The following is a 17,564-nucleotide window of genomic DNA, read 5'->3' on the forward strand; positions in this document are numbered from 1 at the left end:
GGTTAATATTTTGCAATTAGAGTTGAAACTGGATTTGATTTGGCTGAATAACGACTGAGTGAATTAAACACAAAGCTAACGGGAGCTAGTTTCAAGGGATTATGCTAAGCTAGAGCATCGATTGATTTCAAATTAAACAAATATCGAATACGATCATTACAATGGTGGTATCTCGGCGTATATTTGGCAATTAAAACTGGGGCAGGATTTGATTTTGTTGAACGCAGACCGGATTAAAAATGTAGGTTGAGAAAAGAAGTTTCAAAGATTGATTTCAACCATGTCGAGTTAGCCTGAACAAACATCGAATATAAACGTTGCCAGAGGGAAACCTCCATTTAAATTCTACGATTAAAATTTCTATCTGGCATGTTGGTTATTCCGGAGGAGCGAATCGATCGTTGTAAGCGAAAGGTTCGTTGAAGCGGAAAAACGAAAGGGGAGGTATTAATTAGTAAAAATATTTAGTCGACGCGTGACGCCTGAGCAAATGTTGGGTCGATTAATCGAAAAGCTCGCTATTTATCGGATGGGATTTCGGATAAATCGTCAGGAGAAAATTATCGCGTCGCCACGCGGCCACCGATAAATAAACTCGCGCCCGGTAATTAATTACAGCCGAAAATCTGCACGCGCGTCTCGTAATTGCGACCTTTTCACTTTCTCACCGCGATTGTTCCAAGTCGCGCCCTATTAACGTGATCTCTCGTTGATCGTTTCGTCGCCATGTTGCGGGATGATTAAAACGTCACCTTGTCTATACGAGTTATATTTCATTGGAAACGTCATTTCTGCCAATATTTGGTGTCCAATCACGAACATGTTTCTTTACTTTATTTTTCGTTGACCGAGTCCACCTTTGAAATTTCTAATTTATGAATTAGATAAAAGAGATATATCGAATGAATTAATAAATCTATATGCTCAGAATTCCCAAATAACCGTAGTGTAACGACGAAGAATAAAGAACTTAAAAGTTCAATGAACACTTCACGAACCTACTAGCAAATTCGCGATGAACCATCCTTTTCTTCTCTTTTTATTTCACCCAAGTACTTCCTCCAACAATGGTACTTCTACTTACTTCTTCACGATTTAATATTCTTTTAAGCTACCCCTCTCTTCAACCGAAAACTTTTTTACCATCCACGAACCACTCATTCTCCGTTGTACCACACCGTTTTGTCCTGTCCATCCACCTACTCCCTACGCCTTACAAAAATATAAACGCTAATTTCATGGCGACCGATCGACGACACATCGTTTCTTACGTTGATCAATGGATCGTGACTAATTCGTGCTCGATTTATGCGCGCTGTTTAACTTCTGCTTGGCCCTTCTTCCTATACGAGTGTCTACTTTCTTCCAGTTGGTGCACGAACGACTAGGAAGAAAGTAAAGAGGCAAGAAAAGCAGGTTGGACGGGGAACGAGAGAAAAAGGGGGACGGTGAATACACGAGAGACGAAGAACAAGCAGAGAGGAAAATCAATAAGGTCAAAAGGCGAAGTCTTCTTCCCTCTTTCCTTTCCTATCCTCTTCTTCTTTCCCTCTGTATCTTTCTCCGTCTAGCCATGATCTCTCGGTACTCAGAACACCGACGTAGCATATTAATCTAAACTAAATCGTTTCGTGCTGCCGATCCTATGCTGCCAGCCACGACAGCCACACGAATTTCACGGAAACACGAACGGCCTGTTAGACCAGGCTGATTATAATTCTGGAGGCAAATACGTCTGTGGCTTATTAATGGGAGGCAATCTTTCTTAAGGTGCTTCGTTCATCGGCAGGAAATTTCTATAATTATTTTAGTCCCGGAGCTCGGAGCTCATTAGGTCGGCAGAGGGTCGTGTTGCTCCTCCTTCGCTTCTTCTTCATCTCCTTCCTCCGCTCTTCCCCTTCGCATGCCCCTTCTTGTGTCTCTTCATGGTCCATCTTCGTTTCTACCTGCCCCATCGTCCCACCTTTCTAACCACCGGCCGGAGCACACTAACCTTCTCATTCTTCTTTTGCTCGTAGACTAACGCACGCCCATTTTTTCTTCTTCTCCTCGATCTCTTTTCTTCTTTCTCTTCTAGTACTTCTTCTTCTTCTTCTGCTTCTTGCTCTTCTTCTATGGACAAGCCGCCTTGCCCTTGTCCTTGTCGATGATCCACATGTTCTTTCTTTGTCAGCCGAACCGACCAACGAAACATCTGCATCGTATATCTTCCGCACGCATCTCTCGGCTCTACCACTTCGGTAATTATCGTTCGGCACCTGTTGGCGGAAATATTGTCCGCCACCAAGCAACGCCTCGTTGTTGTCTTTCCAATTCTCAGCTTGCGATGGAATTTTCGAATAATGTATAGTGAACCAGCGATACACTTACGATTAGATAACAGCTCGAATGTGGAAAAATAATTAGGATTTTTCTAGGATTCAACACAGGGAAGAGTGGAAAAAAGGAAGATTCTTTTTGTTGGATAAAAACTCTGATTTTCGGTTGCGTATCGAAAACGATAAATCCGTAAATCTTTATTTATATTTCATGTTTTATCTACTGTTCTCGTTTGAGTTTCGTGTGTTTGTATTTAAGCCATTTTCGAGGTATGATTAGGCAGATTAATGTACACTATGTTATCCGCGACAGTAATCTCTATTCGACGTATAAATTTAAAACTATGTAACAACCTGTAACTTGTCGATTCGCTAATATTAGGTTGTCCCAAAAGTTTTTTTCGTTTTATAAGAAGATAATGGATATATAACATTTTTTGTTTTATATTGTTTTATTGAATTACGTATGATCATGATAACAGACGTAGAACAAAATGGATCGTATAAAATTCAATAAAATAATATGAAACAAAAAATGTTATGTATCCATTATTTCCTCCTAAAACGAAAGAAATTTTTAGGACAACTTAATATTAGTGAATTATATATAATCGTAATAATAGAAATAAAACAAAATAGGTCGTACATAACTCAATAAAATAATATGAAACAAAAAATGTTGTGCATCCATTATTTCCTTCTAAAACGAAAGAAATTTTTAGGACAACTTAATATTAGTGAATTATGTATAATCGTAAGAATAAAAATAAAACAAAACGGATCGTATATAACTGAATAAAATAATATAAAAGAAAAAATGTTGTGCATCCATTATTTCCTCCTAAAATGAAAGAAACTTTCGAGACAACGTAATATTCTTAGTCGATAAATTATTCGGCAGAACAAATCCTATACAACACGCCCTTTTCATCAATTATAATCTTCGAATTTTACTGCGACCACTCAGTAGCACAAAAGCAACACAGTGATAAATTTCTCGACTCGTGGCAAAGAATTGTTAAAAAGAATAAAATTGTACATTGACCGATAGGAAGGGAAATAAATTTTGAATCGCGTTATCATTGCATCGGCCTGTATTTCTTCTCGGATAGATACTTTCGAACCGAATGCAGAAAACAGCTTGCCTACGTAGAATCGATCACGGGCAACGCGATTTATCAACACGGGGCGAAAATTTCCGCGCGTTGCAAAGGTGCGCCGGCACAATTTCGCGGCGCGATAACGATCGTGATTGATGCGACGCGCCGCAAACGCGCAGAGAGCGAGAAAGTTGCGAAAGTACGGTGGAACGTGGCTCGACGGAAACGCAAATTCGTGTTTCCGTCTAACGACTGCAATTTATTGTGTCGCCCCCTCCCCGTGTCCTCTTGAAATCGGGATCGCGCTGTTTACCGCGATTTTCCGCTTTAACTGGTCGTAAGTAGTCGTAAAATCCGTGAAAAGGCAAGCCGAGAGGCAATGAAAATTTATGTAATCGGCGATTTTCTACGTCAAACGGATTTCATCCTAAGCTTTCCCGTTTAACGTAACGATACCTAACAAAACGACGCAAAAAGCTTTTAAAAAAGAACCATTGACAAACTCCCGACAACTATGCGTAAAAAGGATTCACCCGCTCGAGAAACGTAAGACGAGTATCTACAGACCAAAAGTAACAAGCGTTAAGTGTCTCGTAAAAATGCACCGGTTAAAAACGACAGACAAGTCTGTATAAAGTAATAAGTGTTTCTCAAGCAGACTTTCCTAGACTTGTCGTTGTAGCAATGGAAAAATTCTACCCCTTACTTGAAACATCTCTTTCAGGAGAATGTTTCAAAGATTCTCAAGGAGAAAAAGAAAGAAAAAAAGAGAAAGAGAAAGAGAGAGAGAGAGAGAGAGAAAGAAAGAGGAAATATGAAAGATCCAAGTGGAAAAAGAACACTTTTTGACTTACCGAGACGAATGCGTAATTGGAGACTGATACTGGTTCTCGAAGACGGTCTTAATTACTCGAAATATCGTTCATCCGAGGCGCAGATGGTTCGAATTCTCTGGTCCGCTGAAATTCACGTCACGAAGAACTTAAAGTGCGAATTAAACTTCACTGACATCGAATTAGGGACGTAGAACGGGTAACGCTATCCGAACCAGCTAGTTTCTATGCGAAACGAGGGCTTGCAAGTCCCAACACGAATAACGCGGCCCTCCGCGTGCTACACGCGCGCGAACACGCTCTGCACAGGCGATTCCCCGCGCATCAACCGCCCGCAATTCGTTGCACGTTGATTGCGAATTTGAATCTTCTTCGTCACCCTTTGATGTTGTCCTCCCGCCCCCTCGACAACATCGTGCGCTGTGTTATTATCGATTTCGATGGCGATTCGCTGAACGGTCCCGCTCACGGTACACTGTGAAATCGTCGCTCTTTTCGGACGCTAATTAACAATCGTTTGCCGTCCCTTGTGGCTCGTCGCACGAAACTGAATGTATATAAGTCGGCGAGCCCTCGTCGACGATTCGATAACAGCCGGAGGTCGAAGTGGGGAGGTTTCGGGTTATTGTTGTGACACGAATGAATTCGATCTCGATTTTGGAACGCATCAACTCGGAATATGTTTACATAGAGATTCATGTTGTCCGTTCGCTAGGAGGACGATATTTTTTTTTGAATATTGCTTCGAAATACGGAATTATCAATTACACAATCGTGCAAAAATGTTAAAATTATTTATTTTTATTTTACGTTGAATTGATATTTCTTGGATATTGAGGGTGCCTAATAATAAATTGTTTAAGTACATGTTAGTTATTATTTAATACAGCTTAGAATAGCTGTATTTTGAATTGCAACATTAAATAATATTAAATAGTGCATTCTTATCGAGCTACTATGACAATTCCACCGAAGTATATCATTTTTACGGCAAATGTTTTCAAATATCGATCTAACTAAACTATTATATTTTTATGAATATAATCTACGTGGAAATATATACTTTAAATAAAATAAAAATATCCCTCTACTCTGAACATTTTGTATATTTTTGTACACATTGTGTATTGTGTTGCGGGCTTAAAAATGTTCACATAAATACGAAAATATTCTAGCGACGAAATAATAACTAATGGAAATGAAGTTCTCAAATGGCAGTAGAATTTAATTTTCCGGAAGATTAAAGAAAGTATCCCAGCATTATTAAAAACACAACTTTCTTTCGGTTCAATGCTACCTTCCGGTTCTTTCCCGTAAATCTGGACTTGCGAGGAACATCGTTCCACGAGGTCTCTAACTTCCGCGGCGAGTATAAACGAGTAAATAAAAATGTCCACGCGGTTTTCAGAAAATACCGGAAACGTCTTCATTCGAACGAGCAAGGTAAAACCTGTTTCGCCATTCCGGCGACCAGATTACCGACCGTATAAAATACGCGAGCAACGTTTAGGAAGTTGCCGAGGATTCAGTTCCAAGCTCTAATCACAATTACGCGAAACAAATTCCGCTCATCTTCATCCACAGCCCCTATCTCTTCAACCCGCTTCTATCTACTCTCATTTACTTTATTACGGATGCAACTTCGCTCATCTAAAGTTCGTATTCGCAGAAAACGCTATAAGTTGCCGGCTATCTACCAAGTCGCTTTCCATCCATGGAAATCGTTCGAATTCCCAAGTAAATCGGGCATGCTGGTAAAACTTTTTTAAAAACTCTACTCGACAGGGCGAACCCACTTAAATTCTCCATATAATCCACCACAATAATCACTCTTCGTTAGCGCAAAGTGTCCGTCCATAGTTGGTTCCTTCGTTTCGAAAAGAAGGTTCGCCAGTCGGCTCGTAATGCATAATTAAAGAGCCGAGTACGAAAGAAAGAGGGATGTCACGAGTTTTCCATTGTCCAGCGGCAAACATTTCCCCTTCCCATCGGTTACTGACATTCGTAAGCCGGATTTAAGCAGATGTACGTACACCTAACCTAGCGGGCTACTGGCTGGATCCTGCATACTAAACGATGATCCTTTGAACAATCAATGATCCGAGACTCACGCTCACGGAACACGTTGGGCTCGTTACGGCACGCGTGCACATCAGGATCGATCCTCCATGCCTGGCGCATGCTCGTGGCCATAGCTCGACGGCTCGTACGAGACGAAAACGATCTGTCGGTTCCTCCACGTTTCCACGGTGGTCGGGGCAACGAGAGACAGAAGGTCGAGTGTCTCTCGGACTCGGTGGAAAAAGTAATTTGCAAATTCCACGGAACGTACGCGCGCAGCCGCCTTATGAATATCCGTTCCGGGGAAGTGGCGCGGCGTCCGGCCGTAATTTGTCAGCGTTGACAGCGGTTCCTCCGCGATAACGAAAAAAGAAGAGAACAGACGAGAACCGAGCAAAGAGCCGAGAAAGGGATCTCGTATAAAACGAGATCGAGCCACGGTGATGGTCCATGAAGAGAAATCGAGAAGAAGAGAAGAGAGAGAGTGTGAGAGAGAGAGAGAGAGAGAGAGAGTGTGTGTGAGAGAGAGAAAGCGAGCAGACTTACAGCGCGCCTCATTAAATAACCCCTAGCTCCTCTTCTAATGATTAGACGTCGCCATGGACCAGGCCGAGCGATAAATTTACAAACCGTCGTAGGACCAATGAAAAGTCCGGCTTTACGAGCAACCCTTGGTGACCATTGTGCGGTAAACTCGCTTCGTTCGCCGCTTCACGAACGATATTTGCTGGGCTTTTTATGTTTCTTTACTTTTGCGACCAGGTCAGAGGTACGGGAATACACTTGGCGGGTTAATTAGTTCTATCTTTGCAATTTTCACTGGTTCCATACTCGTCTCTTCCGAGAAACAACTTCGAAATTATCGCGGAAAGATCACAAAGGGAATGTGTATGTACAAAATTTCTAGCAGCGGCGAGCGTACATGTGTACTTGTATTAATAACAGAAAATAAGCGCAACAGAAAAAATGCTAATTTTCCAGCGAAATCCGGCGCCGTTCTCATTAAACCTTGCCGCGTACCGTCATCAACGTGGCGAAACGTGACGCGTCCCATCAAAACTTATCGTGGAAAATAGTCAGCATGGTAAGAGGGTAACCAGCGGCGAAAAATCAGCGCGATAATACGCTGCGTGTTGTGTAGCATTGCGGTAAAACTTCGCGACCAACATATAGCGTGTATTAAACCTGCTCGAAGAACTTAACCAACGCTTCAATACGCTTATCATTTTCTACTGACGCGTGCAAGAGTTAATAGACACACGCGTTCTCGCAATTAGCGAGGAACAGAGGATGGAAGGGAACGTACAATGAATTTACACGACCGGGGGCCAATGGAACGCATAGTTCGGATTATTACGATCGCCTGGACGGCCTTTGTTCCGTGAATTCAACGTAGAGTCCTGTGTGCCCAAGCTGGACCAAGGCCGAGGGACCGGAGATTTCTGCCAAGACAATTAGTCAGTTAATCTAGTTTCGCGAATCTGTAACTAACGAGTCCCGATTCGTGCCCCTTTCCTCTCCATCTCTCTCCATCTCTATTTCTCTGCTCTTCTGACCGCTTCGCGCTTACCCTGTGGCCTGCCGCCTCTTCCGGCACGTGTGTGCCCTCGCCATTCGCGCGTAATTGCGCCGGAGTAATTGTTGTTTTGCCGACATTAATTATACACGTAGGCTAATAGCTACGATTTTTTTTAGAACGAGCTGGTGTCATGCTAATAGACGTCGCAGGTAGACGATCCGTGGTTTTCGTGTGTTATTAGCAAGAAATTATATTGGATGCGTCATTAGACAAGATAGTTATGACTACAGAAGTAGAATGTAAGAAATTGAAATTCTAGAATTATCGTTAATGGTACGTGTTTATGAATTGGAAATCTAAATGGGAAATAATTTATGGGAAATCTAAAAACGTAAAAGTACACTGTATAATGCGTGAAAGTATGTATATAAAATATTCAAAGTATAGTGTCTACCAAAAGTATTCCCACATACCGTTATTCTTTCGCTTTCATAATCAAAATCAAATATTTCTAGTCGTATGAAAGTATGTATTATTAAATAATGCGAAATTTAAGATACTTAAATTTCATTAATCACAACGATAAATATACTTTCTGCAGCCACTGTAGAAAAATGTATAAATATCCTTCTAATAATCAATTTCTATAAAATTAAAAAGGTTAGAAAGGATTTCACCTCAAAGATCTTCCCTTGAATTATACTCGCGAGTCGATAGCAACGCCCATAAGAAACAAACGCGAGGAGAGATCCAGGTATCGGCCTATCTCGTATTCGACGCGACAATTAATTTGCTAATCTGGATTAGGAGATGACATGGCCCGGAGTTCCGGCGATCTCTGCCGCAACTTTACGGCGAATAGTATCGGTTGTGGTTATACTAATCTTGACTATGTGCTTGCTTGCTAGCGAGGCAACGATCCGTGAAGCATCGATACGAGTTAGTTATTGGCCGCGTCTTATCAGCGAATATTAAGAAGAGCGTTGTGAACGACTACTTGAACGTTCGTACGAGTGCACTCGATTACATAAATTGCAGGTCGATTTATGAGAGAAGCGTCGGCAGCCTGGGGTCTGTCGGTTAATAACCTGATTCCCAGGATTTACGATACGCTTTCTAATCGGAATTTATGGCGGGAATATGGTAATCGATAAGAAACTATGCTAATAAATAGAACGACCGCGGCTCCGGCCGTAATTCGGAGCCCTGGTCACCTGACCGACGCACATCGCCGGCCGCTTCGTTTAAATTATTTCACCAGCAGCCACCAGTTTTCCAAACCAGCCCATCCATACTTCTTCGCCACTCGTTATTTATCCCTTCATCCATCCCTGATATTTAAGGTCGAAGTTCGTGTGCTTTTATTGTATTAACATATACATATCCATAGCGATTTATTTAATCAGTTTTTCATTAGCCTTTATTGCTTCTCTCAGTGGGATGACTTCTCAGGAGATTTCAGTCTTTCCTTTAGAGAATTTTTGTGATTCGATATGATCGTCTTTCATCAAAGTATTGCTCGACTGTAAATTGGAAAATTTTTGGTATTGAAACGCCGATGGTATTGAAAGCTGGGACTATTGGCGGAAGTAAATGAAGGACGTTGCATTTCACGGCAATGTAGAACAATGGAGCGTCTATACGACGATATCAGTGTAATTAGACGCAAACTAGTTACGGTAACCGCGATTGTTCGACGATGCAGAGACACGATTCACCCGGAGGAACGGGTAACTTCGACGTCTGGACGATTAGCTTCCGCTTGGGAACCGCCTTCTCGCCAGGCTAAATAATTCCGCAGGCACATTCGGTGTACCGATACGTTTGGATATGGTAAATTTTAAATAAAAATTATCCTTCTATTGCTTTATGTTACGGTATTCTACTGTTTTTGGTACGAAATAACTCATAGAATATCAGTTCTACATCCACGACATTTCTATTTCACTTGCACGTTATTCAGCAAACTCCGAATCCCCTCTGAGGTTCCTCAAGGAAATTTATACCCGGGATATATCCTTCTTCCTTACTCGACTAACACGCATTAAATCTCATCCGAGAAAACCACTAAGCTTCGAGTCATCGTCAGAGGCTGATCCAACAGGACAGAAATCCAGTTAACGGCTAGGAATAGCACGGAACGTTAGCAGGGCCGTCTCTGAAACCAACCCTCGGGCGATGTATTAAGAATGCACGTGAATGACGTGAAACGAATTCCTATGCAAAGCGACAAGAGGAAGGGAAAGAGGGAGAAAGAGAGAGAGAAAGATGGGGAGAAGGAGGGAGCGAGGAAGAGAGAGAGAGAGAGAGAGAGAGCGAGAGAGACAACGAGAAGAGCCGACTGGCTTGGTCCTGTGTCTAACTAGCAGCTCGCATCATTAACGGGTCTTGTTTGTTTTACAGCGTAGAAAGGACACGCCCACTTCCTCGTCATTCTCTTCAGATCCTTCGTAGCCAAGCTTCGAGCGGTGCCCTCCCTTAATCTCCCCGACTCTGTCTACACGGTGTGTCGTTTGCTTCGAGCCGCTTCAATTTCAACTCTAGAAGCCCTTCCGGTTGCAACCTCGCCTCTTTGGACAGTGGTCGCTTTGAGGCTTCCCTGTGATTTTTGCGTAGACGCGCTCTTGCGAGTATTTGATCTGCACTGTCGTTTGCAGGGAGCGCGTTAAGAATTAGATGCGTAGAATTGGAAATATTATATTTCTCGTCGAGTTTCAAAATTTTCGTAAACAATATATAAATTTCAGAGTAGGCATTTCCTGCAAGAAGAAAAGAAAAAATACTGTGTGCATAAATTAGCTAACCCCTCATAATCCGCTGATTATTCGGCGCAAATATTTACTGGACATTGTTCAAACGATATTCATCTGCATTCTAATTAGAAACGGTTTATCCGCCGCGTCATAAATTATTCATCCACGTGGAAAGTCACGAAACGTCACGCAATCTGCATGCAATTTTTCATGGCACAAAGTGGCCGGTCAACCGGCGAATATTTTATTTTATTTGCTTTTTCCCATGAACTGTGTATGCACCAGACAGAGAGAGAGAGAGTGAGAGAGAGAGAGAGAGAGAGAGAGAGGAAGGGACGGCGCTCGTTATCCCGTTGACGAGGCGACCGTCACCTTTTGCCCGGACCAAAAAGCTTCCACTCTATTTTCTCTCCCTTGTCGTTCACCATCGTTCTCGTTGCCGGTTGAACGATAGAGGACACCCTGTATACACGGCCACGATGGACCACTCTCGCTCTCGTTCCACCCCGCAGTGCGTATATACATATTCATGGTGTCATTAGCGCCCCGTGAAACATGCTATTGGTAAACGTTTCTGCTGCTCTCTTCTCATAGATGATTGCGGCACGCATCGACTCGGCATTGCCTTCTTATAAATTATTGTCGGCTCGTTTCGCGGAACGTCAATGCCGCCCTCCATGACAAAGTGGTCAGCCTCGTAAAGCTTGCGAGACTCGCGGCCATAACACGAGCCGCACGCTCTTCTACCACGGGATATCGATGTGGAACCGTAGCAACTCGGATCCGTAGATCGTAATCGTCGATCGATCTTCCCCTTAACGCCCGGTTACTCGAGTAACCAAGAAAGCTGTCGGTTCGACAATCTCTGGGGGCCCTTTCGCTGAGACCGCGATTTATTAGCCGTATTTAATAATCAACAATAGCGTGGCGGCTGGTAATAAAAACAGCCGCTCGGAAAGCCCGTGGCTTGCCAATAAGAGAAGCTTGTCCACCTTTATCACGGTCGGTTTATCGTTTTCATCGCTTCCCTTTTTTCTCTCTCTCTCTGTCTCTCTCTTTGTTTCTTTCTCTCTTTTCTTCGTTTCTCCGTCCGTTCTGGCTTTATTGATATTTTAGGTGTGCCACGTCGAATATTCGAGCGTAAGAACTAGAGTGGTCGTAACACGAGGCAAGGGAAACAGCGGAATTCGTAAATATTATGGAACGTATCCGGGGATAATCTTGTCTGGATGGTCCAGTAATTAACCCGTTTTTTAGTCGACCGATAATAAGCATTTTTCGGTTTACCATGTTCGCTGCGTATAATTGGTTTTTATCACGGCCCGTGTATTTCGTCCATGTGTTGTTTTGCCCGACTATTTTTAACACTGTGCAACCGATCGACTATATATCCGCGTATCTCGTGTTCCGTTTCGTTTATTAATTCGTTATATTGCGAGTGGAGCGCTCGATACGTCATTATGCTCCGTTTTTCCATCCGGATTTCAATTTGTTGCCGCCATTTTTCTTCGGCCCGATCGACCTGTTATTCGTGACGGGATACGACAAGGAAATCATGGCGACCGCGATATCCATTCTTCTCTTCTACCTCCGTATTATTTATTAACGATGCCGCTTTATTAATTGCACGAGGATTGAACCTGGCAGTTTACTGATACGAACCGTATCGATTGAACGCCGAGCAGATTGCAGCTCGAACCTATCCTTCTTCCTACAATTTTACACGTTCAATCGAGAAACGACATTTTTATTAAACTACATTCTTCCTTGTACCGATTTTATCGAATGAATTTAGAATATTCAAACAACTTACTGTATAATCTACGCTCACGTTATATAGAGAAAATGATTGGAAGTTTTATTTATATTAGCAAATAAATTCCAAATTGTAGAATATAACAAGATACGATAATTAGAATTGCAAAGATACTTTCAGAGATGTGCGCGGTATGCGGCAGTGGTCAAGTAGTGACTGGGAATGATTTCGGAGAAAGTGAACACTAGTGACCACTGACAGACCACAGAGTGACGCTGTCCATAACAGGTACTCGGTCAAGAGACAGTTTGTAGTTTAAAGGTCAGCTTCGGCAATTGGTCATTCGAGAAAATCGTAGAAAATCGACATTGCAGATAATCGGATGCGTTTTAATTGGATTGTATATTTCCAAAATATACAGTGTATATACGTAAGGATTTAGTGTATCATGTAATAAGAACTCTTTATCGACAAGTTTTGTAATTTAAGATAAAGAAGACTGTGCTAAATGTTCAAATTTTTGAAGAATTTCCTTGGAATCTGCGATTGTCTTTGTCGTCTTCTTGTTATAAATGAACTTAAGGTTGCAAGTAATTCGTTTCTTTGGAAATTTATCACGTTTCACGCGTCCATAAAGAAACAGATAAAAAGTGAAATTAGCCAATTTGATTTCTGAGAACTTCACGCGCTCGCGTTACACATATTCACTGGATAGCTAAAAATAAAAAATTCTTAAAAGAAAAAATTTACGACTCTTACTTAATCTCTGAAATAATCTCAGAGTTGCAATTTATTAAAGAAATTCTTTTTCCTTAGATTTCATCCTCGCTTCCAACGATGCTGTATGTCGATTCACTTGAACTTCCAAGTTGACTCGATCGCAGAATTACGTGGCAATCAGACATCCCCGACGCGACAGATCATTCGAACCTGGCTAAAGGAACGGAACGATAGAATCCTAATTGGCAATAAATAACACGGTATGCGCGTAACATGCCGAGATCGGTAATAACGATCGGTGGCCGTGACGATCGATGCCGATGTTCTATTTAGTTGGCGGAGAATTAATTACGCCGGCGAATCTGCCAGGATTTAGAATCGAATTACGTAAATGCAATTACACGACGATGCGCAACGGAGCGCAATTCAAGGTAATTCGTACTCGCTCTCATCTTTTATTTACTTTTTTCTCTCGTCTTGTTCCACCATCGCCACCCAACGCCGCCCTGTGTCACAACGGCATTAAATGAAACTCCTGGCGAACACTTACTGCGCTCAGTTTACGATTAAACTCCGTCATTGCCGCCACTCTGCCTGATATTCAACTTCATTAAAACGAAACTGTAGGTTCTGCGTTTATTAAGTTTTCCTCTCAACACGATTCATCGTGTAAATGTATGAAGATTCGTAGTCTTTGATTAATAACATTCCTTGCCCCCAAAAGCAATCTAGAAGCTCGATTGTTTCTTATCGATACCTATTACGCTTTACAAATATCCCATTTCCCATTAGATCCAATTAGAAAACGATGTTCCTATGAAAGTCAATATCCACCTCATCGCGCAATGATCTTGTCTCTTAATCGGCTTAGTATCGTGGAGCCGGTATTTTAAAAATCTTAATCGTACGATGCTTCCAGGCTGTCGTATCCCCTTGATTTACGAGTCAATTAATCGCTCGTACGCAAACAAACTCACCAATGATGGTATTAAATCATCCGAATGGTACAGGCCGAAATCCATCGCTTAACAAATTATCCAGATATTCCTGTTAAATCTACAAACTGATATTTTCTTGATTCTAGCAGTTAACAGATACTCAAATCAACAACGAAGATAAATGTTAAAGGAAATATGTGAAGAAATGATATATATGATACTATGTAGTAAATCAAAAAGAAGCTTCACGATACAGTTGGCGATGACACGCGATTACCGACGAGCGGATCTAAGGGCGAGGAGGGGGGGGGGAAGGGGGAAGAAGACAGGACAAGAAACAGGCGGAAGTTGAAAAAGAGTAAGGTGCAACGCGAGTCTTAACGGAGTTTCTCGTCTAAGAGAATTAAATGTACTCTCCGAAGCGTCAAGATCGATCGTTATGATTAGTCGACATTAATCATCCCTGATATGAAAAGGAACAATGGCTAACGAGGTCGTGAGGGGCGAAGTCACGTTGCTAATTACGCCAGAAAGGGATTCCAGGAAGAACAATGCTCGCGCCGTGAGATTTCTTATTGTTTCGGCCGTTTTATGAGCAGCTTTTTAGCGTGTGCACTTCGTTACGATCGACTTACACCGGAACGAAGTTACGTGGCTTATCGTGAAACGAGATGGCAGTGTTAATAGGGCTTAATAAATTTAACGAATTACCACTGGGAAAAAGACTAATGATTTTAGGATTGTTGCAAATTCAACGGGAATCGCGTGATCTACTCGCTATTTTCGAGCTCGTTTGGAATCTTTCATGCGCGTGACACGTACTAACGACACTCACCATCTGCAAGAAAAGATACTCATTGAATTTGAAATTGTTCGAACGACATCAAGTTCCTTCTAGGTGTGCAAGAGATTGCCGAGACATACTGCTGAATAGCACTTATGGCACTACCTAACCCCTATCTTCCTTGCACATACACCTCGAAAGAGCGTAAAAATCGTGTGCTGAAACAGTTTTAAGTCGATGGGAAAGGAAAAGACTATAGAGTACGAAAAACTCGACAACCTTCCCCTCGTGCAATAAATATACATCCCTCGTACTAATTAACGTTCCTGTTCACTCCATTTCGTTGATCGATTATCTGAAAACCTCTTTGCTCGGAGTTGGTCCCGGCCGCTCGTTACCACGGATAATCGAACCAGCGAGAGTTGATTCGCGTCTTAAACACGCGTCTACGCGCGTCTCTAACGGTGCCGCTAAAAAATGGTCGACAGGATAAAAACGGGAGTGAAGAGATAGGGAGAAGGGCGAAGGTAAGAAGCCGTTCGATCTTGTTCGAGCGGATACGTGCCCGGTTAGAGAATCAGCGTGTGCTTGTTGCGTACACGGGTCTCCGAGCAAAAATCAAGTCAGTTTAGAACACTTACTCTGCCATTAATGCCGTCATCTGCGCCGGTTCGGCCATTAATCGCGGCAAGAGCAGAATGCCTGGCTCTTACGTGCCGGTTAAACCGTGGCAACGGATCGCCTCGTGGCTCATCTCGACGCTTTCGCCTCCCTTTTCCTCTTCGTCCTTTGGCTTCGTTCCCTCGTCACGGCCGAAAGTTGCCTTCGCTCGCGCGACCGAAAGGCAAGCTGTGTTCTCGCAATTTGTTGCCAAATTTATTACGTGGCCGGAGATAAAAAGTACAGATCGACCATCGAAAAAAGCTATAACGAATGACGTATCGTTCCGCGCCGCTTGCCTTATAACCTCTTCATTCCGACGAGCCGAGCTCGAAACGGGAGAGAAAACGAACAAGTGAGAGCGGCACGCGGTGAACGAACCGACCGGCGAGCAACGAAAGTAAAGAATGGAACGAAAGAGAGAGGAGAAAGGGAAAAGAAACCGGGAGATTCATCCGCGAAATTGTTTTTCACTTCGTGCTTTCTCTTCCCTCCCCCAACCCGCCGTTAATTCGATCTCCTTCGTCTTCCACCGGACGCAACTGTAATTATTTCTTTGCAAATATTTAGCAACGAGGCGTACGTAAATGCCGCTTAATTGCGTCACCGGGATGCACTCCCGTTTACCACTTCTTTAATAATATGTTCTTAATGGCCCTCCCCGGCATTCGCTTAATTGCCGCCGTTTATCCACCGCAATTATACGTACTCTCTAATCCGTTTATTACCGTCGCTCTTACTTTACTCTTTTCGAAGTGACGTTTATCATGGCCGGATTAAAAGGAACTAAATCGTCTTTATTAAACGCTCAATTAGCATCATTCTCCGGGTTCCTTGCGTCTTTTTTTCATCAATGTTTCGCCACTTTGCGCATCCTTCTCTTTCGGTTCGGACGATATCGATCGTTTTATCGGTCGAAGGAAATTGTTGGAATTATTGATTTGTACGAGAAGCTGGTACTCGTACGTGGATTCATTATCGCATATAATAGTTTGAAACGTTTCATGCTCGAAGAATCGAATAAACATGCTCGGTGAACGGAAATGCACGATCGATCGGCTAATTACTTTGATGTTATTACAAAATAATTCAAAGTTCATGCTATTGCGACGTGTCAATGATAATTTCTTCTAATTCCACAAATATTTGATGAAAGTTTTCCAGGATAGCTGTGTTCTAAGATAGTGTTTCCATAGTAAGTTTCCAAATTTTTGCGTTATGTCAAATATATAGGAATATATAATTCCATGCTTGTAATCCGAATGTAGCGACAAGAAGAAAAATCGGAGGTTGAAGTTTAAACGTCTTTCCTGCTCTATTTACTCCATTAAAAATCAACTGGCCGTGTAACCACAGAACGTTTCAAACATGGCTCAGATTGTATTACTGATCTTCTTATCCTTGTTTCGCGAAAAGAAAAAGCAGGCAGTGAAAGAACGCGTGCACGCATCGCCGGTCGCATATTTTCCAGCGAGTGGAGGAGTCACGTAATTTCAAATGCGCTTAACTTAAAAGCATTTATCTGTAACCGTATTATTACAATAGCAGGACTACGATAATTCGTTTCGATGTTGCTGGAAAGAGGATTTACCTGTCCCGAGGCTGAAAACGACGAGTTCGGAGCGACGTGTTTCTCTTCGCTAGCTCTCCGATTCTAGACTCCTTTCGGCACGATAGGTGGTGGCTGAAATCTCTTCCATTCACGAGTTTCGATACTAATCGCAAGGTCATCGAGAATTCCCTATAGAGGTTCAGCCGATAATCTCGCAGCAGGACCTTCTCTCCTTGGAAAGGATTCGTGGCTTATCGTGCTCGAACATCGAACAGACATACTTACTTTTCCGTCTTATTCTTTCCCCTTTCGTTCCGTTCAACCTTGCTCCTATTCCATTTCTTTCTTTTCTCTCTCTTTCTCTTTCTCTATCTCTTTCTTTCCTCTTTTTCCTTTTTTTTTGACTTCCTTTTACGCCTCTGCCATTTCTTTCTCGTCGTCTTCGCACTGTATACCTGTGTCTACCTGTGCATACGTAGTGTCCTTTTTGTCGTTTTTCTGGTCGAAATCTGACGCCATAAATCAGCGGGATTACAAAGCATCGACTGCCGGAGATTGCAGCTTGTTTTG

General features: G+C 42.4%; 1 long non-coding RNA gene across 2 annotated transcripts in view; it reads right to left on the reverse strand.

Annotated features, from left to right (window-relative positions):
• Window positions 1-17,564, reverse strand: part of LOC110119611 — a 209,068-nt gene that overhangs the window by 137,434 nt on the left and 54,070 nt on the right. For both annotated transcript variants that reach the window (XR_007225270.1, XR_007225269.1), the window contains exon 2: window positions 4,273-4,377. This is a non-coding gene — a long non-coding RNA (uncharacterized LOC110119611). The remainder of the gene's footprint in view (window positions 1-4,272; window positions 4,378-17,564) is intronic.

The sequence above is a fragment of the Bombus terrestris genome, chromosome 10 (genome assembly GCF_910591885.1).
Source record: "Bombus terrestris chromosome 10, iyBomTerr1.2, whole genome shotgun sequence".
Classification (NCBI taxonomy): Eukaryota; Metazoa; Arthropoda; class Insecta; order Hymenoptera; family Apidae; genus Bombus; species Bombus terrestris.